The 25542-nt window shown below is 38.5% G+C and overlaps 1 long non-coding RNA gene across 1 annotated transcript in view; it reads right to left on the reverse strand.

Annotated features, from left to right (window-relative positions):
- Positions 1-25219, reverse strand: part of LOC122709065 — a 162092-nt gene extending 136873 nt beyond the window's left edge. Inside the window, exon 1 of the long non-coding RNA XR_006345403.1 lies at positions 25128-25219. This is a non-coding gene — a long non-coding RNA (uncharacterized LOC122709065). The remainder of the gene's footprint in view (positions 1-25127) is intronic.
- Between the last annotated feature and the right edge of the window lie 323 nt (positions 25220-25542).

The raw sequence follows: 25542 nt of genomic DNA on the forward strand, positions 1-25542 counted from the left end.
ATGTTTGTTCTACAAGGTATCAAGTTTGAAACATACTCTGTGGAAGAGATTTTTAAAAAGGTGTTGCATTTCAAAGGATGATTTTAGTTCTCAATCAATCACTATATTCATCATCCTGGTCTGGACAAATATATATATTACAAGTACTAAAAGGGAATCTTTGTGATGAATATTTATAAAACAATTATATGACAATTATAGTAAAATTAAGAATTCCTATGATAGTATAAGCAGTTTACTTTTTTCTTATTGAGAAAATTGTTAACAAAAGTAATTTTCCATTCATGCCAAGAGGTAATGAATAAACACGCTATATTAATGTTATAATGTGCTTTTTATAGTCAGTCTGTCAACAGCAATGTATTATAAAATATGTGCCTCATCGACTTCAATCCCCAAATAACAAGCTATTACTTCTGTTCATGATGCACATAAGTACATCAGGCAAAATTATGTTATCTTATAGCAATCTATTTAATTTTACCAGTATAGTAGATATTGAAGCATAATCCTCTTAAGTCAAACACATTTTTAAATTGATAATTTATTCATTTAGAAAGGGAAACACAACAAAGAGCTACCAATTTAAATGGATGATTCTTGATATTAACATAACTGCAAATTACTGCAATTTATCACCCTTGGATAACTTTCATGACAGGAAAATCTTTATGTGCAGAAACTTGCTTCTCTCAAAGACTGTTTTATAATTTTTTTTTTTTGAGGGGTGGGTGCACTGAGTTAAGAATGGAAAGAGATAGAAAAGAAGAAAGTCTGTCATTATGATGTTGCCTGCCAAATTTTCTAATAGTGAAATTTTAGTCCTTTGAGAGACCCAGCAGCAGAACAAAAAGCAAAAATCCGGAATTTGAAATCTTACTAAGGGCGCCTCTGTATGAGTAGAGATATCTAACAGACTTTCTCTTTCTTTGTGATTGAAAAAAAAGTACAAGTTTTGCTAATAACATAAGACCTTATTTTCTATTTTAAAATGTCCCACCATGGCATAGTCCAGTGAGCTATTGGAATTATTTTAATTTTTTTAGTAACTTCGGAGTTGGGCTTCCCTGGTGGCTCAGATAGTAAAGAATGTGCCTGCAATGCAGGATACTTGGGTTCAAACCCTAGGTCGGGAAAATCCCACTCCAGTATTCCTGCCTGGAGAATTCCAAGGACAGAGGAGGCAGGTGGGCTACAGTCCATGGGGTTGCAAAGAGCTGGACACCACTGAAGTGGCTAACACTTTCACTCACTTCACTTGCAACTCTAGAGTCAATTTAGCAACTGTGGAAAAACTGAATATTAATGTATCTACAGACCTTTACACCCCACTCAGAAGCCAGTCAGCTCATGACAAATGGGCAAAGCAGTCATACTTCTTAGGCAATTCATTTTGCTTCCGTAGGACTAGATTTCTTTTATTACATGTTTTTTAACTTATATACAGAGTACATCATGAGAAACGCTGGGCTGGAAGAAGCACAAGCTGGAATCAAGATTGCCAGGAGAAATATCAATAACTTCAGATATGCAGATGACACCACCCTTATGGCAGAAAGTGAAGAGGAACTAAAAAGCCTCTTGATAAAAGTGAAAGAGGAGAGTGAAAAAGTTGGCTTAAAGCTCAACATTCAGAAAACTAAGATCATGGCATCTGGTCCCATCACGTCATGGCAAATAGATGGGGAAACAGTGGAAACAGTGTCAGACTTTATTTTGGGGAGCTCCAAAATCACTGCAGATGATGATTGCAGCCATGAAATTAAAAGATGCTTACTCCTTTAAAGGAAGGCTATGACCAACCTAGATAGCATATTAAAAAGCAGAGACATTACTTTGCCAACAAAGGTCCATCTAGTCAAGGCTATGGTTTTCCAGTGGTCATGTATGGATGTGAGAGTTGGACTATGAAGAAAGCTGAGTGCTGAAGAATTGATGCTTTTGAACTGTGGTGTTGGAGAAGATTCTTGAGAGTCCCTTGGACTGCAAGGAGATCCAACCAGTCCATCCTAAAGGAGATCAATCCTGGGTATTCATTGGAAGGACTGATGCTGAAGCTGAAACTCCAATACTTTGGCCACCTCACTCAAAGAGCTGACTCATTGGAAAAGACCCTGACGCTGGGAGGGGTTGGGGGCAGGAGAAGAAAGGGACGACAGAGGATGAGATGGCTGGATGGCATCACCGACTTGATGGACATGAGTTTAAGTAAACTCCGGGAGTTGGTGATGGACAGGGAGGCCTGGCACGCTGAGATTCATGGGGTCGCAAAAAGTCAGACACGACTGAGTGACTGAACTGAACTGAACTAACATATCTTATTAAATATACACTTAAACTATAACACTGTATAAATTTAAGGTGTACAACCTGTTGATTTGATACATTTATATATTATTAGCTAACATCTCCATAATGCTTCATCATTATAACTTATTTTTATAGTGGGAAGATTAGAGATCTAGTTTCAGGTTTGAAGACTGTAATATACGCTGCTACCTATATACCATAATGTGCATTAGATCTCTAGGACTTATTTATCTACTTGTTGCAAGTTTGTGCCTTTAAATAACATCTCTCCTATTCCCCCACCCTCTAGCCCCTACTAACATTTTACCCTATTTTTGTGAGTTTGGCTTTTTTGGATTCCACATTTAAGTGATATCATACAGTATTTGTGTGACTTATTTCACTTAGCATAATGCCCTCAAGGTTTCTCCATGTGGTCAAAAGTGGAAGGCTTTTCTTCTTTCTCATGAATAATACTTGATAGATACATACATACATACATACATAGATAAATGATAGATCAATCATTCTATCTTGACTACTGTGAATAATGCTATAAGTATGGTAGTGCATATATCTCCTTGACATCCTTTGAGTACATACCCAAAAGTGGAGTTGCTGGATCATATATTAGTTATACTTTTAACTTTTTGAGGAAACTATTGTTTCCCACAGTGGGTGAACCAATTTACATTCCCATCAATAATGGACAAAGATTCCCTTTTATCCACATCTTTTCCAACACTTGTTATTTCTTATCTTTTTGACAATAGCCATTCTAACAGTCGTGAGGTAATATCTCATGCTTTTGATTTTCATTTCTCTGATGATTATTGATGTTTAACATCTTTTTTATTTAACTGTTGACCACTGTATGCCTTCTTTGGAAAAAAGTCTATTCAGATCCTCTGTCCATTTTTTAATCAGATTATTTGTGGAGTTTTTTTATTGTTATTGAGTTGTATAATTTTTAAAAATTATTTTGTATGTTAACTTCTTATCTGATATATGGTTTGCAAAAAGCTTTCTCACATTCTGTTGGTTGCCTTTTCCTTTTGCTATTTCTTTTACTATGTACAAACTTTTAAGTTTGACGTAGTTCCACTTGTTGATTTTTACTTTTATTGCATATCCAAAAAAATCACTGCCAAATAAAACTGTCGTTATTTTCAGATGACATGATTTTATATATAGAAAATTTCAAAGACTCAATAAAAAGACTGTTAGAACTAATCAACAAATTTAGTAAAGTTGCAAGATATAAAATAAGCATACAGAAATTAGTTGCATTTCTATACACTAGGAATGAAACATCTGAAAACTATAAAAAGCAATGCCATTCACAACATCAAAAACAATGAAATACTGAGGAACACATTTTACCAACCAAGTGAAAGATATGTACAACAAAAAAATATAATGCCTGCTAAAGGAATAAAATTAGACATAAAAAAATGGAAAGATATCCTATATTCATGGATCAGCAGAATTAATATTGTTAAAATATGCATACTACTCAAAGCTGTCTATATAGTCAATGCAACCCATATCAAAAACCCAATAGAATTTGCCACAGAAATAGAAAATAAATCCCAAAATTGTACTGAACCACAAATAATCCTGAGTAGCTAAAGCAATTCTGAGAAAGAACAAAGCCTTAGATATCACATTCCTGATTTCAAATCAGGAATATACTATAAACTCAACAGTACTTAAAACAGTATTAGTATTTCTTTAGGGAAATTTAAGAACATTCACACTAAGTAGAATATATAAAGGTCTTATTTTAGGTTACATTGGTGCTGCCAAACACAATTTTTTAAAAAAAAGTTTCATTTTTCAGAACTTTTCCTACATTTGGAGTTATGGATAAGGGATTATGGAACTCTATGAAGTTTCATTAATAGTGGGTATAAAAGCTTCTTCCATTCCCATGGGATCTTTTCATCCCTTTGATCCCTCCTGACTGTTCTGGCGACTGTGTCTAGATGTGTACTTCCTACCAGGTTCAAATAATCAATTTTGTAAAATGTAACTGCATTACTGAGGGTTTCCTACAGGCTGAGTGAATTAAGTCTCTTTCCCAGACACAGCACTTCTGAGCAACAGCACATTTCAGGCTTGCCTGAACCCTATTCATAAGTGGCAATCCTAAAGACAAAAAAAAAAAGTCGTAGAACTGGAGACAAGAAAGTACAGTGAATTACAGTGTATTTTTAGACTTGGTTTCATTTTTACTACTCACCATTAACACATTGTTCCTGGTCTAGTCAGAAATTCACATAGAGTCAATGATCACTGTGTCAGACACCTGGTTCTTACAGGTATATCAATATAACTGCATTTATACACCATGGCAACTCAGAGAAGATGTGATAGTTCCCCACACTATTTAGGTTAGGAGACTGAGGTTCAAAGAGAAGAAATAATGTAGATAATGTTGAACAGCCAAGAATTAAGTAACTGATTTGCTTCCATACAAGCAAAATAATTAGTGCAATTATTCCTAGTCACAGGCTTTCTGCCTCCATGTCAAAATTCAATGAATTTTAAACTGTGCTGGATTCCAAAGAGCTTATATATTTTTCAGGACAATATATTCAAATTGTCAAAGAAGTTAAGACCTCCTCTCCATGTCCACTCTCAGATGGCATTTGGAAGTTCCAGAATCAATATTTCTTTAAGCATCAAAATGGCCCAGAGCCAACTGGTGAGACAACAAACTTCCTTTCCCCAATCCAACTCATCAGCATTTAACTGTGCCAACATGGCACAAATGTACCTTGGATGCAAAGTAAAACATTCAGTCCAAATCAAGAGGGTTTTGACCAACATGATGCCTAATAGCTTGTGTGATTTTCTCTCTACACATATGCCAACCCCCTAAGAACTATCTAGGTCCTTGTGACCTCAAATAAATGACTCCTTGTGAGTTTGGATATTCACTTCAGGTGAAAATAAGCTCTGTAGACCATAAAACATGTTGCCATCTTTCTGTGAAATAAATGACACATTATAACAAATGCCAAGAAAAATTATCATATTACCTTCCTTCATAACTCACTTGTCTAATAGTCCATATTATTACTTCTAAGCTCCATTTTGGTTTGTATAGCCTTCTAGGTGAATATCTGATCTTCTTAAAGATGTATTTCCCAGAGTCAGTGGGGAAGGGGTTTGGGTTCAAAACAACTGACCCCTTCATTGGTCTCAAGCCAGTGACAGCAGAATCAGTATATTCTGGATCAATTTAAACTGAATTTATACAATTTTTAAAGCACAGGAATGCAAATAAGCTACTATCAGTCTTTACCTTTAATCTTCTTTCAATGTTTCTATTTTAATTTTTAAAAGAGGCCTTTTAAATAACTGCAGCTCTTTCAATTGCTTTACCAATCAGTATAGGTATTTTTCATATTTATATCTTATTTCTCATAAAATCTTATCTCACATTTGATAAAAACCTTATGAAAAAGGCATCACAAGTAAACAGAAACTGACTACCTAGTTCAGTTCAGTCACTCAGTCGTGTCTGACTCTTTGCAACCCCATGAATCGCAGAACGCCAGGCCTCCCTGTCCATCACCAACTACTGGAGTACCTAGAGGCTTCCTCGGGTTCTCTCAGCTTCTAGGTGACAAAGCCAGGACCTGAATGGAACTTTCTACCACCAAAACTTCTGCTCTTCCTCACCAGACTCAGTGGCCCAAAGATGACCAGGTCTTTATATTTTGGATATAAGGGAAAAGGACTAAATTGAAAAAGGCTCACATGGCTATCCCCTGAAGGTATGAACTTGGACAACCCACTGAGCATATCTGTACCCCCATTTCTTCCATCAAAAATGGAAATAGCCACAATCTTTCCCTGCAGAGGGATTCCCTGGTGGCTCATAAAGTAAAGAATCTGCCTGCATGGCAACCCACTCCAGTATTCTTTCCTGAAAAATCTCATGGATGGAGGAGCCTGGCATGCTACCATCCATGGAGTAGCCAAGAGTTGGACACAACTGAGAGACTTCACTTCACTTTCCCTGCAGAATCTTCAGCTTGGCTTCCTGTTTTTACTCTTGCTATTTACAATTAATTCTTCAAGCTGTAGCCATAGGAATATTTCTTAAACATTAATGCCCTTTGCTTGCTTCCCAAGGTGTCTCAGTGGGTAAAGAATCACCTACAATTCAGGAGACGCAGATTTGATCCCTGGATGGGGAAGATCCTCTGGAGGAGGGCGTGGCAACCCACTCCAATGTCCTTGCCTGGAGAATCCCATGGACAGAGAAGCCTTATGTGCTACAGTCCACGGGGTCACAAAGTGTCAGACACAACTGAGGTGACTGAGCATGCATACATTCCTACACACACCTCTAATACTTTGTACATAGAATCAAATAATGAAAAATTTTTACTCTTACTTACAAGGCCCTACAAGATCTAATCTACATTGCCTCTTTAATTTTATTGTGTGAAGTGAAATGAAGATCACTCAGTCATGTCTGACTCTTTGCGATACCATGGTCTGTCCACGGAGTTCTCCAGGCAAGAATACTGGAGTGGGTTGCCATTCCCTTCTTCACAGGATCTTTTCAACCCAGGGATTGAACCCAGGGCTCCTGCATTGCAGGCAGATTCTTTACCATCTGAGCTACCAGGGAAGCCCACTCCCTATTCAGTCACTGCACTATAGCTATCCTGGCCTTTTTCACATTTCTCAAACAAACCAGTCTCACTTTTGCTTCACAGTTTTTACTCTTACAGTTGCATCTGCCTGGAATGTTCTCCCCATGGCCATCACATTCTCCTTGTTCAGGTCTCACCTTAAAATCCATCTCCACAGAGAGGGCTGCTCTATTCTTTCTAAATATCTCTATATAATATCTATCTGTGTCCTTCACCTCAATCTTGACCCATCAAGTTCTTTATTTCCATAACACTTCTCATAAATTACCTTGTTTCTTTGTTGGCTTTTCATCTATTTCCCTTCTTCCCATTCTCCACCCCTTAACTATGATACATGCTCCGTGAAAGCAGAGATTATTGGTCTTATTTACCATTCCATCTCTATTCTCTATTGTGTCCCTAATACCTAATAACAGTGTTTGGCACATGATAGGACCTCAAAAAATATTTGTTAAATGACCCCAAGCCACCTGCAAAAAGCCACATAAATGAAAGATTATAAATTCAGATCTCAAATTTGTGAGTATTTTCTTAGTATATAAGCCAAAGCTAATTGTCCCACTGTTTAAAAAACTGGTATTATTAAGTATGGGTTTTTTAAAAGAAGAAATTTTGGAGAAAATCATTTTTAAGTATTAATGCAGCAACTGAGGTCACATATGCCATCTGTGGAAAACAGCCTTGACACTAAAGTAAGACTGTAAGACTATAGGACCTGGATCAGTCAAGGTACTTAATCATTAGATTGCAATTATATATTTACTTTAAGGAAATGAAACAATACTTAGTTTTTACTCATTCCTCTAATTTCGACCTTATCAATTTAGATCACCTATAGATGCACATAATTTCCCTATTTAAATCTCCTCATCTTATCCACCTCCTCCTTTGCCTTCCCTTCTCAAAACTCTTCAGGATTATGAAAAATTACTCTGCTATCTTAGGCAAGAGAGGAAGAGAAGACTTAGCCCTAGAAAGAAAAGTTCCCCCTCCTCTCCCTACCCTCTAGGAGTGAAACAGAAACTGATACCAATGTATTGAGCTACCAAAGATGACTCCAACTCAAGATTTCCCCTTCTTTAAACCCCACATAGGCTTCTACTCGAGGCCAAGCAACTTGCTTTCAATAATTCTCTATATTCATTGAATCCTAAGTTTTTTGTTTGTTGCTTGTTTATTCTTAATTTATTTTTAATTGGAGGATAATTGCTTTACAATACTGTGCTGATTTCTGCTGTATAAAGACATGAAACAGTCCTAAGCATACATACATCCCTTCCCTCTTGAGCCTCCCTCCCACCACCCCCCATTCCAGCCCTCTAGGTCATGACAGAGCACTGAACTGAGTTCCCTACACTATACACCTTCTTCCTGATAGATTGAACCTTAAGCTTTTAATCACAACTAAGTGGTTAATACCTTTGAACAAGAGCTATATCTTATTTTACTCCCAAAGCATAGAACTTAATTGATGTCCAAAAACACTTATATTTAATTTCTGTCAGTTAATATAAATCAAGCATATCTAATTATACTCATCTTCTTTGATATTCTCTACATTTCTCATAATCTCATTACTAGGCCTACAAAGAGAAGACCAAGTACTAGCATGTAAAATACTGAAGTGCAGAAAAGATTCTCTTAAAAAATTGCTTTACTGCAGAGCTTGTAAAACTGAACATTAATTGATGCAAATGTGCTTACATATATTTTAATGTTTTTATTTTGAGGTTAATTTTAAAAGTGTTGATATTTTATTTTTCAGAAGAGACATTTTCTTTATGCCTGTGTTAGCTTATTCTAATATTGCTATTTGTTTAATACTTTTCCACAAGAAGTTTCTTTATACCCACTAAACAACTCAGAAATGACCTTGCCTGAAAGAAAACCATGTAAGAATAAAGCAATGAGGATAAAGGAAAGAATCATTCATTAACAATACTTAGAAAATATAATGTTTTATACTATTATTCTAAATATTAATTCCTTCTAGTTCTCATTAATCAAATCATAGAAGCTGAAGGAATTATAACAAGAGATTACTTCAACTCTCCTCTTACTTCCCTTAGTCACTGAGAAATGTGATATATTCCTTTTCATCTCCACCCACCAGCTTCCTTGAGGAATTTTCCCTTGTGGGGATTCTCTCTCATTTTGAAAACATTCCCTCCCTCACTTAATTTTGTAATCTTTAGGGGAACTCTTTAGAAAATCATGCCTATTAGTCTGACAAAATGTTTTTTCATCTCAAAGGCTTTACTTCCCAAGCACTACCTTTGAGCTAGGAAGTATTAAGAAGCTATAAAAGATCCCCTGAATGAGTAGAAGGCAGGAACTCTTAGTCAAGCTTCACTGTTTTTGTAGCTACTTCTATTTCTACTGCTAGACTAAGCTTTGGAATTAACAATAACTGCAGTCAGAAAGCATAAAACCTTAGATAGAGGAAATTAATCAACTATTATTTACATACAGCTTTGTTCTTCTTTTTAAAAATAAAACAACTTGATTTCAAAGCACGGTCTTCAAAGATATTTTCTTTTTGAATATTAACAGAAAAATAATCTTATTTTTCTCAATTAGCTGACCTATCCACCTATATTCAAGAACTATTACCTGTCATTAAGTTAAATAAAGTATCCCTTTGATACCTAAGTTGAATGAAAACACATAAAATTACCCATCTGAGGAGTATCTCAATTGCAAATCACACCTTCATTTTTCAACTGTGACTTTTAACTTAGGGTCTTAAATTTTGTTTTATTAAAATACAATCCCATACCAGTCAGGTAAGCTGCTACTTTTGTTAACTATTTTTGTTTCAGTGACTGCTTTTTCAGATTTTCAAATGTACCCCAGATGTCATAAGCAATTGATTCATATCTCATCTTTCAAGCCATATTAACATGGAGTGCCTATTTAACTTGAGATCTCTTTAATTCAGTCAGCAAAGCTGAAAAGAATAGGCATTAAGGACATTTTAATGCAGAACTATATCTAAAACCTGCTGAACTTTTCATAAATATCAAGATCTTCATCCCCATCATTTGGAGAGGCAGGCACAAAAGACTCTGTTAGAACATGTTTACACAGCCGTGAATATTTGTCCCTAGGAACAAATTTTGAAAGCTTTCAATATAAAAACTATTATAAAATAACTATAAAAGTATCAATAGCTTGAGAGAAAGATGTTGCAATGTCAAAGGAAAATAAAGTTAATCTGTTGAAACAGACAATCTGAGGTGAAGCTCTGCCCTGGAAGGCTGGTCCCTGAGAACCCCATTTCAAGTGGAACTTGAGCTCTTGGTTGTATTATTCAGACTCTAGGAGGCCCTCTCCATAAAGTCACATGCCTCCTCTTCTTCATACTATCAGCTCCCACTTTACTGTTTTTGTTTGATATTATAAATTCCAAATCCATAAATTTGAGTACAAAATGCACAGACACAAATTAGCTTACTTTAAATTTGCTTAGAAGGACAGACTTCCCCTGGCTATCTTAAATATTTCCTAAAAAACTGAAATTCAGGCTTGCATTCAAGGGACCACTGCACACCCAATTAGGAGAACTGTTAAGATTCTAATAATACTACAATCTTCTGATTTAAATTTGGCAAATATTTTTCTGGCATAAAGAGACTTTAGATACTTTAGTTGCAATCTGAATCAACTTTCAAGTTTCTAATTATCGGATTCATATATTTCACTCTAGTCCGTGAGATTTAGAATTTCTATATAGACTTATCTCCAAAAAAATTCTGTGTCTGAGACTAATATCTTTGAAGAGTGCACAAAATATGGAATCAGTTGGCCACATGAGGAAATATCTGGCCATGTATTTGAAGGGCAAATCAAAGGAAGCCAAGAGGCAACATCTGGTATTTGTCAGCTGGCTTGCCAGGAGGAAGCAAGAGGTCTATGAAGGAGTTGCTGAGATGCCAGGAAAATCTGAATTAGAACAGAAGATTGACGTAGGATGCAATGAAGCAGCTAGACTAATAATAGGAAGGCAGAGACAAAAATTTCTATCACCTCTGGACAGGTAACTATAATCTAAAGAAGATTAAGCAGACTATTAGCAGATTTTCCTTTTTTGGCAATGGCAGGTATAGCAAAACACTGAAACATTTCCCCTCAATCCCACTGTAAATAATCTATTAAAAGAAGAGGAGCAGTGGACAAGTCAAGGGTATTTAGGCATTGTTTATGATGATGGGCTACATGGTGGGAGAACATTAGTTCACAGCAGAACTACAGAAAGCCATTGCCAATACTCAAGGCAAGCATGTAAGATGAAATGTATTTACCAAAATCTAGAATCTAAACTGATAAAGTAAAAATATTACAAGCATGCTCAGCACCACACGGGCTATCACTTAAAACATCAAATAAAAGACAACTTAGGGTCAGCTGGAAAGATTGATTTATAAGAAGTAGTTATCCATTATGAGTCTACTGTATTTTTAATATTTCAAAACTATCTGCCATACATCTTCTCATTTGATCTTCTTAACTACTCTGAGAGGTAGGCTAAGGAGGTATTATCTCATTTGAAGATGTATAAAACAAAATTAGAGAGACTCAATGATAGAGAAAACATTGTATTGGATTTAATAAATGACTGGGAAGAAAGGTCACCATAAAGAGTGGTGAGGTTTTGTGTCAGATGCTCCTGACAAGCAAAAAGAAAGAATCACAATTAAAATGTACTTATTAATATTATTCTCCTAATTCATTTGAGTCTGCTGTATATCCAATAATTACCTCAGTAAAAACACCTCAGTTAAAATGACACTCAGCTCCCATGTCTCTCTATATTCTTACCATCCCTTCTTTTTCTTCATTGTCCTTATTAAAACTTTCTGATGTATGCATTTATTAACTATTTGCCTTCTATACATTTGACTAGAATGCAAGCTGCATGAAAGCAGTGATGTTTTCTGATGTTTTCTGTGATGTTTTCTGTCATATTCACAAATATTTATTAACTTTATATTCATTGATATGATCTAGGGATTAAATATAAGGTTAATAAATATTTGTGAATTTGTGAAATATTAATAGATGATTTGAAAGTCTCATATGTTAGTTACTTTAGAGATCATCTTACTTATTGGATCCAGATCTTTGAAATATCAAAAGATGATGCTAGACCTAAGAGATCAGTGGTATATTGTTGAGACAGTTCTGTTTACATTTACTCAGAAAATATTCGGATATACTGAGTTTTAGCCAAAAGTTTCATTTCTTTTTTTTTTTTTTTTGTAAGATGGCTCTAGTAGCAGCACTTAGCTGTCTTCAACTTCATTTGAAACAATTTTGTTAGACTGTATTGTGACAGCTGTCATATCAGTGTGCATTAAAAAAAAAAAAACATCAAATCTGGAGATTTTTTGCATAGCTCTTTTAATATTGAAAGTGGAAGAAAAATCAACATTTTGGCATATTATGCTTTATTATTTCAAGAAAGGTAAAACTGATACACACAAGAAAAGATTTATGTAGTATTGGCAAAAATGTGACTGACTGAACATGTCAAAAGTGGTTTGGGAAGTGTCATGCTGGCAATTTCTCACTGGATGATGCTCCATGGTTAGGTAGGCCAGTTGAAGTTCATAGCTATCAAACTGAGACATTAATTGAGAGCAATCAGTGTTATACCACATGGGGTGATAATCAACATACTCAGAATATCCAAATCAAGTGTTAAAAAATCACTTGCACCAATTGGGTGATGTTAATCACCAATGTTTGGGTTCCACATAAGCTCAGTGAAAAAAAGAAACCTTCTTGACCATATTTCCACATGTGATTCTCTATTGAAATGCAGTGAAAACATTCTGTTTTTAAAACGAATTATGACACTCAGTATGCCAACAAACCATAAAACTCAGCAGTGGCCACAAGACTGGAAAAGGTCAGTTTTCATTTCAAATCCCAAAGAAAGGATGCAAAAGAATGTTCAAACTACTGCACAATTGCACTCATTTCACATGCTAGCAAGGTAATGCTCAAAATTCTCCAAGCTAGGCTTCAACAGTACGTGAACAGAGAACTTCCAGATGTACAAGCTGGATTTAGAAAAAGCAGAGGAACCAGAAATCAAATTGCCAACATCCATCAGATCATAGAAAAAAATAAAGAATTCCAGGAAAACATCTACTTCTGCTGTAGTCATGAAATTAAAAGACACTAGCTCCTTGGAAGAAAAGCAATGACAAACCTGTTGCTGTTGCTCAGTTGCTCAGCTGTGTCCGACTTTTTGCACCCGCATGGACTATAGCACGTCAGGATTCCCTGTCCTTCACCACCTCCCAAGCTTGCTTAAACTTATGCCCACTGAGTTGGTGATGCTATCCAATAATCTCATCCTCTGTTATCCCCTTCTCCTCCTGCCTTCAATCTTTCTTAGCATCAGTGTCTTTTCTGATGAGTTGGCTCTTCACATTAGGTGGCCAAAGTATTGGAGCTTCAGCCTCAGCATCAGTCCTTCCAATGAATATTCATAATTGATTTCCTTTAGGATTGACTGGATTGATCTCCTTGCAGTCCAAGCGACTCCCAAGAGCCTTTTCCAACACCAAGGTTCAAAAACATCAAACCTAGACAAACCTCAGTTCAGTTCAGTTTAGTCGCTCAGTCATGGCCAACTCTTTGTTACCCCACAGACTGCAGCACCCCAGGCTTCCCTGTCCATCACCAATTCCCAGCGCTTGCTCAAATTCATGTCCACTGAGTCATTGAAACCATCCAACCATCTCATCCTCTGTTGTCCCCTTCTCCTCCTGCCTTCAATTCTAGATGGCATATTAAAAAGCAGAGACATTACTTGGCCTACAAAGGTCCATATAGTCAAAGCTATGATTTTTCCAGTAGTCATGTGCAGATGTAAGAGCTGGACAATAAAAAAGGCTGAGTGCCGCAGAACTGATGCCTTCAAACTGTGGTGCTGGAGAAGCCCCTTGAGAGTCCTTTGGACTGCAAGGAGATCAAACCAGTCAATCACCCCAAATATTCATTGGGAAGACTGATGCTGAAGTTCCAATACTTTGGCCACCTGATGCAAAGAGCAGACCCATTGGTAAAGACCCTGATGCTGGGAAAGATGGAGGGCAGGAGAAGGGGATGACAGAGGATGAGATGGTTGGATGGCATCACCGACTCAGAGGACATGAATTTGAGCAAACTTCAAGAGATGGTGAAAGACAGGGAAGCCTGGTGTGCTGCAGCCTATGGGGTCGCAAAGAGTTGGACATGACTGAGCAACTGAAAAACATCAATGACAGATGATAAAAAATGGATACTGTACAATACTGTAGAATGGAAGAAATCATGGACAAAGTAAAATAAGCTACCATCAACCACACCAAAAACCACTCTTCATTCAAAGAAGGTGATATTGTGTATACGGTGGCATTAGAAGGGAATCATCTTCTTTTATGAGCTTCTTCTGGAAAACTAGACAATTAATTCCAAAAAGTACTGCTCCCATTAGACCAACTGAAGGCAGCACTCAATGAAAAGTGTCTGGATTTAGTCAACAGAAAATACACATGATCTTCCATAGGATATCTCAAGACTGCATCTTTCTTTCCTGACCAGGCAAAAACTGTTACAGATTGGCTGAAAAGTTTTGATTCATCCATGGTATTCATTGAACATTAAACCTTCAAATGTCCATTTATTTCAGTCTTTATAAAGATCTCTTATTGGAAAATAAAATTTTCAATTCCCTGGATGACTGCAAAAGTCATCTGAAAGAGTTCTTTGCTCAAAAAAGATAAAAAGTTTTGGGAAGATGGCATTATGAAGTTGCCTTTAAAAGAAAAAAAAAAAAAAGGCAGAGGATAGTAAAACAAAACAGCGAATACACTGTTCAATAAAATTCTTGACAAAAATTTTAAAAAATGTGTCTTCTAATTTTACTTAAAAAACAAAAGGAACTTTTTGGTCAACCTAATATTTAATAGATGTGGATGATGGGAGAAGGTACTGTTGGGCATACTTTTGAAACATTTTAACATGGATTTCTTCGTGGAAATTGTCCTGAAAAAGAGGCCAAAATTATCTCATTCTGACCACTAACTGAATGTTTTCAAGAGGAAAGTAACAGCAGACTGAATTTTATTTTCATCTACTGTGAAACTATCTCTGGCTACAAAAAAAGTAGAGATTCTAATAAGGAATTAACACTTGAAGTTTTATATGTGTATAGCAAGACACTTGGGACTTCCCTGTAGCTCAGCAGTAAAGAATCTGCCTGCCAGTGAAGGAGACACAGGTTCAATCCTTGGGTTTGGAAGATCCTTTAAAGAAGGAAACAGTGGCCCACTCCTGTATTCTCTGGGAAATCCCGTTGACAGAGAAGCCTGGCAGGCTACAGTCGATGTGGGTCACAAACAGTTGGGCAGGACTTAGCAACTAAACAACAAGAAGACACTATTTGTTGAAAAGGCCTCTGAAACAGTGGAGCAGGCACAGACTTGGAAACAAATGATCTGCAAGAACCTCAAGTGCATTAGTCGCTCAGTTGTGTAAGGACGTCAAGTCTCCACTTATTCCCAGTTGTGGGACCTTGGGTCATTCACTTCATATTCTTGAACCTCCATTCTTCCTCTGGAAAATGGCACTATGAGTGTCTACTCACAGGAATGCTCTAAGGGCTAAATGTAATTTTAATGTGTGAAAGTTGTCGGGTTACTAAAAATTGATTACAGCAATAGAATTTATGCTTATTTCCATATTCCCTGGTGGCTCAGACGGGTAAAGCGTCTGTCTACAATGCAGGAGACCCGGGTTTGATCCCTGGGTTGGGAAGATCCCCTGGAGAAGGAAACGGCAACCCACTCCAGTACTCTTGCCTGGAAAATCCCATGGACAGAGGAGCCTGGTGGGCTGCAGTCCATGGGGTCACTACAAGTCAGACGTGACTGAGCGACTTCACTTTCACTTTCTTTGTAATCAAAGAAGAGTGAATCAACTGATTTTATTTATGACATAAAGTTAAATAAATTAATTCAAAAGGAAGAAGGGAAGTAATTTGGAAGACCTTAAATCAAAAAAACAAAAACCATTTTTGAAACTTAACATCTTTTCCTTGCATTAAAGAGAGCCAAATACCTGCACATTGTCATCAAAAACAGAATGGCTGAAAGGCAGATTCAAAATCTCTCTCCTGGTGTCTGAGTTCAACTGTGGCCTCTCCTGAGCTCTTCCATAGCAAGGATTCTTCTCCTTACAAGCGTTTTTCAGAACAACACAGAAAGTGTCTGTTCCTAAGCTTCAGAAACGTTGGATTTTGAGGAAGCTCCTTTGAAAGATATCAAGGGAGGCATTAAATTAACATGAATGAAAAGGGATTAGGCACATGGTTTCTACAAGTTAGCGGTTCTCCGCTGGTTATTGAGAGACTCCCTCCCTTATAGGTCCCAGATAGAACAATGTTCCCTAAAGCTTAAGAAAGCAGGAGAGAGATGAAGTTAAAAGTATACCCCAGTTGAATGCTGGAAACGGGGTGCCCAGAGGGCAGCCTGGCATCACAGGCTTGGTGAGTGACACCTGAGCAATCACACAGGGCCCATAAGTCATACTTGTGAAGACCAGTCTGTTTCAATGCTGTGTCGCCTCTGCCTTAAAATTATTAAGCTTTTCTTCAGGGGCCCACAGTGGCATTTTTCTCTGGGTCGCGCAAACCACAGAGCAGGCATGGCCCAGAGGAATCTCAGGGAGCCCTCCAGTCGCCACAAGAAACTGACTGACTAAAAGCAGAAGAGCTGCCAAGAGGGGCTGTGGTGACTGTTTCTACCCCGAGACACCACCACCTCCGGGGTGTCCTGTGCTAAACCTGCAGGCGTCCCTGCTGTCCCCGCCCCACCTGAAGAAGCCTCACAGGAGCAGCTCGGGCCACTTCCGGCCCCGGGAGGCCTGGGCGGTTCTCTAGAGCCGGCCTGGTGAGGCGAGGCGGGCGGCAGACGACCACAGGCCGCCAGCGCTCTCTGCGGCGCCCTGCCGGGTCCTTCCTCAGCGCCCGGATGGCCCGGGGCAGCTGGGGGACCAGCGTTCCACGGCCCACGCGCCTCTCCAGGCCCAGCTCCGGGGGCTGGGTTGGCCCTCGGACAGGCCTGGGGCGCTGCCCTCCGAGCTCCTCTTTCACCTCGACGCCTGAAGGGACACGCCCGGTGCGCGCAGGCTCAGTGCCCCGTCAGCCCCGGGTCGCAGGGCAGCTTTCCCCAGCCGGCCGCCGCCAGCGCACACCTGTTCTCCTGCAACCGCCTTCTGACCCCAATTTCTACATTCACCTAAGCTCAGTCTCGCAAAAAAAAAAAAAGAAGAAGAAGAAGAAGAAGGCAGTTTGTAAAAGAAACGAATTGGGATGAAACGTTTTAGACTTCTTTCCCCAGTTGACAACTCCTCTATAGTCAGTCATCCCTCCAGTCGCACCCAAGCCCCTCCAAGGAGTCCGGGTGCCTGAGCGTTCCCCTGGCAGCACCCTTCCCCTATCCTCTAACCTCCTGGGCGTGAATCCTGGTTAATCTACGTTCTCAAACAACAGACACTCAAACTGTTCCTCAGAGAGTCCAGTCTCTTCAGAATCTTCCCAATTTTTTTTTTTTTTTAACGTTACAATGAACTATGGTGTTGGAGAAGACTCTTGAGAGCCCCTTGGACAGCAGGGAGATCCAACCAGTCCATCCTAAAGGAGACCAGTCCTGAATATTCATTGGAAGGACTGATGTTGAAGCTGAAACTCCAATATTTGGCCACCTGATGAGAAGAGCTAACTCACTGGAAAAGACCCTAATGCTGGAAAAGACTGAAGGCAAGGCGGGAGGAGAAGGGGATGACAGAGGATGAGATGGTTGGATGGCATCACCGACTGCGTGGACATGAGTTTGAGTAAACTCCGGGAGTTGATGATGGACAGGGAGGCCTGGTGTGCTGCAGTCTATGGGGTCGCAAAGAGTCGAACACGACTGAACGACTGAACTAAACTGAACTGAAAAGGGGGAGTGAGAAGAGGAAAGAAGGGAGCGGGAAATTCAGTCCGTTTCAGCCTAGGCTGCTGGGAGGTGTTCAGCTTGAAATGACAGCTCGGTCTGCGCTCCAGGGATTTCACAGCCAGGATGGAGATTTGCGCGATCCCAAAGTGCCATCTAGAGGCGGGCCTGCGAAACAACAGCCTCCTAATCCTTTCTCTGCTGATAATTGTCATTTGCAAAAACGCACGTTCAGGATCACAAGACACATTTGTATTTTCTCTTCTCAAATCAGCCGGCCTAAACATTCATGACTTGGAGGAAGGGAACATGTTGGGGGTTTTAGGATAGAAGAATAGAATGATATAGCTTGGCGTTTTGAAAGGATCCCTTGGGCTACTATGTGGCATGTAGTCTTCTAGATGGAGGGTGGATTCCGCTGGAAGAACAGGCAGAAAACTTGTGCAACAATTTAAACAGAAGATGAGGGAGAACGCTACCCGAGGGTGGCATTTGCGAGAGAAATGGCTGGATGCAGGAGTATTTTGAAGGATTTGGTGAAGAATTGGATGTAGCACATTGAAGAAAGATGGGGTCAAGGATTATTCCAAAGATTTTACCTGAACAAATAAAACAGCTATGTTGCCAGTTCCTATGTTAGGCACCACCAGAGGCAACTCAACCCAAGGGCATCCTGTAACTCTATGCAAATAAAACCCAAGCAGGTAAAATCTCACATGAGGTGAGGTAAGAGAAGCTGGCCACCCCCCAGTCCCTGACTGAGGATGCATCCCTTTTTGTCAGACCTGAGCCAGGGAGAAGGAGAAACCTCAGTGTTAAAATAAGTTCAAAGTATATAGTCTCATATGAGAATGTAGATGATAATCATAACTCACTACTTTGTCTTATCACATCAGAGCCATGAAAGACTATATGATGGGACAAGAAATATTCCAACAGAGAGAATTTCAAAGTGGGCGTGGGAGGTAATAAACCTGTTTGATATTACTCTTCCATGAGTCTGGCTTTTTCTATATTAACCATGTTGCTAGCTATTTTTATCATGTATGCATCCCTCATTGTGTTTTATAATGCCTTGTACAATGGAAGCCCTCATGTGTTTATTTGTTTGTACAAGTATTCAATGAGCAACTGTTATGTGCCCAGACATTTGGGGGACAGAAATGAATAAGACCTGGTCTCTTAAGGACACATAAACTTAACGGATGATATCACCAGTAGCCAGGAAAACTAAAGTATACTCTTTGAATGTCACCAAAACTAAGGGAAGATTGTCAGGGAAACTGGAAAGAGACCCAATAAAAAAGCTATTTGACCTACTCAAGGAATAGGTTATCTTTAATGTGTGTTTCTTTTGTTACTTAATGAAAATACCTACATTTAGAAAACACAGCAGTGTTGAATTTGCATACCAGAAAATTCCATGAAGAAGGGCAAGTAGCTGTCTTTTAATGTTTGGAGAGTGCGGATGTCCCCAAAACACAATTCAAATGCTGGAGGGCAGTTGTTTTCCCCAAAGAAAGCACTTCTCACATCCCAGAGTCTGGCTTTTGGGTAGACCTTTAGGTATTCCTTGATTGTGTCTAGTCCCAGTCTTCCTGATAAACATCCCATTTCAATTTACTGGTGCTTGAATGCTATACTAAGTAATTCGTGTTTTAATCCTTAAAATTTAGCCCCAGCTAAAATACAGGTGTGTCTGAACAGAGAGAATATGTGTCAGGAAAATAAAATTTGAAACAAATCTCCTTCCAACCCAGAAAATCTCTCCACAAAAGTAAAAGAGAAAGAAAACAACTGAATCACTGAGTAAGTATTGAAACAGAATGTGATGAGCATTACAGGAAGTCCCTGAAGACATTGCAAAGACAGAAATAAAGTTTGCCCTTCTAGGTAGCTGGGCAGATACAACCCATTACATACATGTGCTCAAGACCACTGAAGACTAGCTGTCAAGGAAGAGGATTCAACAGCACTATTTGTCATTCAGTCTGTGAAAGTTGGACTGTAAAGAAGGCTGAATACCAAAGAATTGATGCTTTCAAATGGTGATGCTAGAGAAGACTCTCAAGAGTCCCTTGGACTGCAAGGAGAACAAACCAGTCCATCCTAAAGGAAATCAACACTAAACATTCATTGGAAGGGCTGATGCTGAAGCTGAAACTCCAATACTTTGGCCACCTGATGAGAAGAACTGACTCATTGGAAAAGACACTGATGCTGGGAAGGATTGAAGGCAGGAGCAGAAGGGGCGACAGAGAATGAGATGGTTGTATGACATCCTTGATTCAATGGACATAAGTATGAGCAAACTCCACATGACAGTGAAGGATAGGGAAGCCTAGCGTGATGCAGTCCATTGGGTTGCAAAGAATTGGACATGACTTAGCGACTGAACAACAAAAATCCTATATTCACATGGTAATCACCATGACCGTCTGTGTTTATTACTTGGCTCTGTCTAAAATGAAAGTAAATTTCTCATATGTTTATGAAAGGAGGTATCTTTGCAACTAGGAGTGAAGTGCTCACTGAAGTGCTCTACTCTCCCACAGAAACTGGGCCTCTGCAGTGTCATCTTCCTTAATTGGTTATATTTAAAAGAGACGACTCCCAGGATTTTGAGAGAGACATTTTTGACAAGATTTACATACATTTCAGAGAGATGGATTTTTGAAATGTTCAGTTCATTTCACTTCAGTTCAGTCTCTCAGTAGTGTCCAACTCTCTGCAACCCCATGAATCGCAGCACTCCAGGCCTCCCTGTCCATCACCAACTCCCGGAATTTACCCAAACTCATGTCCATTGAGTCGGTGATGCCATCCAGCCATCTCATTCTCTGTCATCCCCTTCTCCTCCTGCCCTCAATCTTTCCCAGCATCAGGGTCTTTTCTAATGAGTCAGTTCTTCTCATCAGGTGGCCAAAGTACTGGAATTTCAGCTTCAGCATCAGTGCTTCCAATGAACACCCAAGACTGATTTCCTTTAGTATGGACTGGTTGGATCTCCTTACTGTCTAAGGGACTCTCAAGAGTCTTCAACACCATAGTTCAAAAGCATCAATTCTTTGGTGCTCAGCTTTCTTCACAGTCCAACTCTCACATTCATACAAGACCACTGGAAAAGTCATAGCCTTGACTAGACAGAACTTTGTTGGCAATGTAATGTCTCTGCTTTTTAATATGCTGTCTAGGTTGGTCATAACTTTCCTTCCAAGAAGTAAGCGTCTTTTAATTTCAAGGCTGCAATCACCATCTGCAGTGATTTTAGAGCCCCAAAAAATAAAGTCTGACACTGTTTCCACTGTTTCCCTATCTATTTGCCATGACGTGACGGGACCAGATGCCATGATTTTAGTTTTCTGAATGTTGAGTTTTAAGCCAACTTTTTCACTCTCCCCTTTCACTTTCATCTAGAGGCTTTTTAGTTCCTCTTCACTTTCTGCTATAAGGGTGGTATCATCTGCATATCTGAGGTGATTGATATTTCTCCCGGCAATCTTGATTCCAGTTTGTGCTTCTTCCAGCCCAGCGTTTCTCGTGATTTAGTCTGCATATAAGTTAAACAAGCAGGGTGACAATATACAGCCTTGGCATACTCCTTTTCCTATTTGGAACCAGTCTGTTGTTCCATGTCCAGTTCTAACTGTTGCTTCCTGACCTGCATACAGGTTTCTCAAGAGGCAGGTCAGGTGGTCTGGTATGCCTATCTCTTTCAGAATTTCCCACAGTTTATTGTTATCCACACAGTCAAAGGCTTTGGCATGGTCAATAAAGCAGAAATGAATGTTTCTCTGGAACTCTCTTGCTTTTCGATGATCCAGCAGATGTTGGCAATTTGATCTCTGATTCCTCTGCCTTTTCTAAAACCAGCTTGAACATCTGGGAGTTCATAGTTCATATATTGCTAAAGCCTGGCTTGGAGAATTTTGAGCATTACTTTACTAGCATGTGAGATGAGTGCAATTGTGTGGTAGTTTGAGCATTGAAATATATCCACCTTTAAAATGATTTACATACATTTCAACGAGATGGAAAAATAACTTAAAATTGCAAGGTTTCTAAAGTAGATGGTCTGGGGAAAGGGAGGGGTGTGAAGTCTCTTCCTTTATTTTCAACAGGGAGAATTAAACCTCTTATTTATAATTTATGTTATATTTTCCCTTACAACTACTGGTCAATCACACATAAGTATGCTAGAATTTTATAGGCAATTGTCTGAAGGCAAGTTCTCATAGAGAAGAGGAAGGGACTGCATGGGTACCAAGGGGCCTTTCCTGAGTACCAAAGGGTTGCACTGAAGCTGGAGAACAGAGAGGAGACCAAGGCCAGCAGGTGGACACAACTCCTATTTCATCATTTTTCACTTGTCATTTATTTTTGAAACTCATTTGAAAATCCTTCCAACTGTAACCTTCAATCTTTCCTCCAGTTCCTGAAAACCCAAACTTCCTCCTCAAAAACAAATTAGAAATCATGCTAACAGATCTAAGAAACTGCCCTGACTCAGTTTGACTAGTGAGATCAGTCTTTCAGTTGTTTTAAAAAAAAAAAGGACTCTGAGACACTACAAATTCAATAAGCACTACAAATTCAATAAACACAACAATGTTTAGAACCTTCAGCTCAGAAGTGTACTCCTGAGGACTATTCCATGACACATCAAAGATGTTTCTTTCTCAGAGAAGCTGCTCTCACATGTACACACATCATAGCATTAGTATGCCTTAAACATAATCCTACCTAGAGCTTTAGGTCCCTGAGATTTGCTGAAATGTTTCATGGACCAGAACTTCCCATTTTATATTTATAATTCTCTAATATCAGGGAATTTGCCATTTTCCTCCTGGACCCAAATCTTAGAAAATAATATCAGGGGCTTGCATCCATGTGTTCATTCAGCCATCATTTGCTCTGTGTCAAGTATGTGCCAGCAAAAGTCCTGAATGCTGGGGAGAGCATTCACAAATTCACAAATTCACAACCCCTGCCTTCTGGGAACTCAAAAAATTCTCAGATTCAAAGAGGAATAGGACTGTATGCTATAAGTCAGGCAACTAACTACAAACTACTCAGACTTGGTAAAAGTGCAATTTTCAAATGGCTGAATGATAGACAAGGTACAAGATGAACTGAAGTACAGGGTGTGTGAGCAGTCCAGACTGTTGGGCACTCTCTTCCAGGTCAAGACATTTAATGGAGGAAAAAGAATCAAAGGGAAGATTCGCAAAGAAGAAATCTGAGATAGGTAAATTACTTTCTTCTACTGCAACTTTCTTGAATTCTATGTGCACAGATTTCAAAATTCAGCTCTGCAACCTACTAGATCTTCAAAAATTTAGCCTTACTTAATGACAGTTTTTTCATGTGTCATGTGGGGATAATAATAATAGTCATCTCAGAGGGGTGTTGCAGGTACTAAGTCAAGTACTTTTGGTTTAGAACTTATCAGAGTTCCTGCTACACAGAAAAGACAGCTGTTATCAAATTATGATTGCTATTAATTTGATTAATAATACAGTAATAATAATAACACATAATGCAAATGAGACTTAGTTTCCCCTTAGAGGTAATAGTCTTCCTTTTTTATTCAAAATATATTTTAAAATTCTAGGCAGAATATTTAAGTAAATTCACTGCTACATATAGATATCTGTGGAAGATATGTAAGAAACAAAAGAACCTCTGAGAAGACAGAAAAGTACATGGGGTCAGAAATGAGAAGAAGACTAAACTTATTTTAGTTTTGTGTGGATTTTTACCCTGTAAACACCTTACCTACTTAAAAAATATTTTTAAAAACATGCAGATCAATTTTTGGCTGTGTAGAAAAATTATACATGAGAGGTCTTTATAGGAGAGTGATGATAACACTTTTAATGAATTAACATTCTTTTAAACTACTTGATATTTGTTTGCTTGTTCAGTCCTCACACACAATGAGAGGAAATGTCAATTTCTGGAAATAAAAAAATGAGACACAAGGAGGCTGAATAACATGCCAAAGATTAATCAGCTAGCAAGAAACAGCTGAGATTTTGATCCATACAATCTGGCTGTGTATGTGTTGTATGATATAAACTAAGTCTCTATATGACTACAGTTGGATGTGACCCCAGGAATGTCAAGGGCCAACAGAAAGTTGATGCTCTGCTACTCCTCTTCACTAGCCCAACGCTGTGGTCTGTTGATTGGACACATTTAACAACCTATTGATATCTATGACTCTTAAGTGAATTCCACAGATTGAAGTCATTTCACAGGGGAAATGAAGAATAAAAATTGAAGAACTGAAAAAAGTATCTGTTGTCTGAGCATCCTAAACTACTGCATCATCCCTTTACCCAAATTAAATGTCAGAATTCAAAAGCTAATAAAAAATCAGTGAGTCTTTTTCCTGGCTCTTCCAACAATCTGAACATTATTTTTTGAGATCTGTCTGCTCTACACCTGCCAAGTGAATTATTAAATTTATGAGAGCGAAGCTAAGCCAGAGTTACTGATCAGTGAAATTGGTTGCAACTGGGTGGAAGAACTGCACTGCTGAGAACTCCGGCAAATGGCAACATCACTCAAAGCATGCAGGATCCTGCTGTGCAAATATGACTAAGTCACATGCACTTGGATGCCTGAATGCCAGGGGCTCAGGGGACAGACTATTTTATGAGCCTTGTAAAACGTGTGTACAATGCTGGGCCGATTGCTCCTCAAAGTAATAATATTAGAGTTTAAGAGAATTTGGCTCAGCTCTGGAACTGGCCTTTGTTTATAAAGATGCATTAAATAAAAACCTACTTTTTAGAGAACATCCTAGTAAAATAACTTTTACACAAGGGAAAAAAAAACATTTTTTCCTCTTTTTTGCGTCTATATGAGATGATGGATGTTAAGTAAACTTATTGTGGCAATCATTTCATAATATATGCAAACCAAATAATTATGCTGCATACCTTAAACTTATGCAATGCTGTATTTCAATTATATTACAATAAAACTGAAAAAAATAGTGTTTATTTATTTTAAGACCTAATTTCCAGAACTTAAACCTATTATTTGTAACTACTTTTTTCACAGCTTAGGTAAATCATGTTTGTATTTTTTTATTTCTTGTTCAAGAGTTCAGAGTCTAATAGGACAGTAGAACCAAAACGTAATTCTAACAGACCTGACAAGTGCTGGCAGAAGAATGATCCTTCCAGAAGTCCACAGAGCTTCAGGCAAACACACTGTTGACAAATACCTGGTCATTGATTCTGGTCTCTCCCTCGCGACATGAGAGTATGATCAATGTTCTGTTCTACCACCGGGAATGTTATAAATGATTCTCTAAACTGAACTACAAAATTGCCAGGTTCTTTGGAAATAGAGATGACAACTCCAAAAATAAATGAGCAATGGTGTACAATAACTGAGTTTCCTGATTTGGCATGGCCAAAATCAGCCATGTTGAAGTTTGCCAGTGGTTTATCAGCTTATTGGCCTGGTATCAGCACATCCCAAATGAGATCCCATGATGGACTGAAATCTCATTCTGCTTCTGCTTCATTGACCACACTGGAATATAAACTCAGCCCTTCTTA

Source organism: Cervus elaphus, chromosome 15, assembly GCF_910594005.1.
Source record: "Cervus elaphus chromosome 15, mCerEla1.1, whole genome shotgun sequence".
NCBI classification, from domain to species: Eukaryota; Metazoa; Chordata; class Mammalia; order Artiodactyla; family Cervidae; genus Cervus; species Cervus elaphus.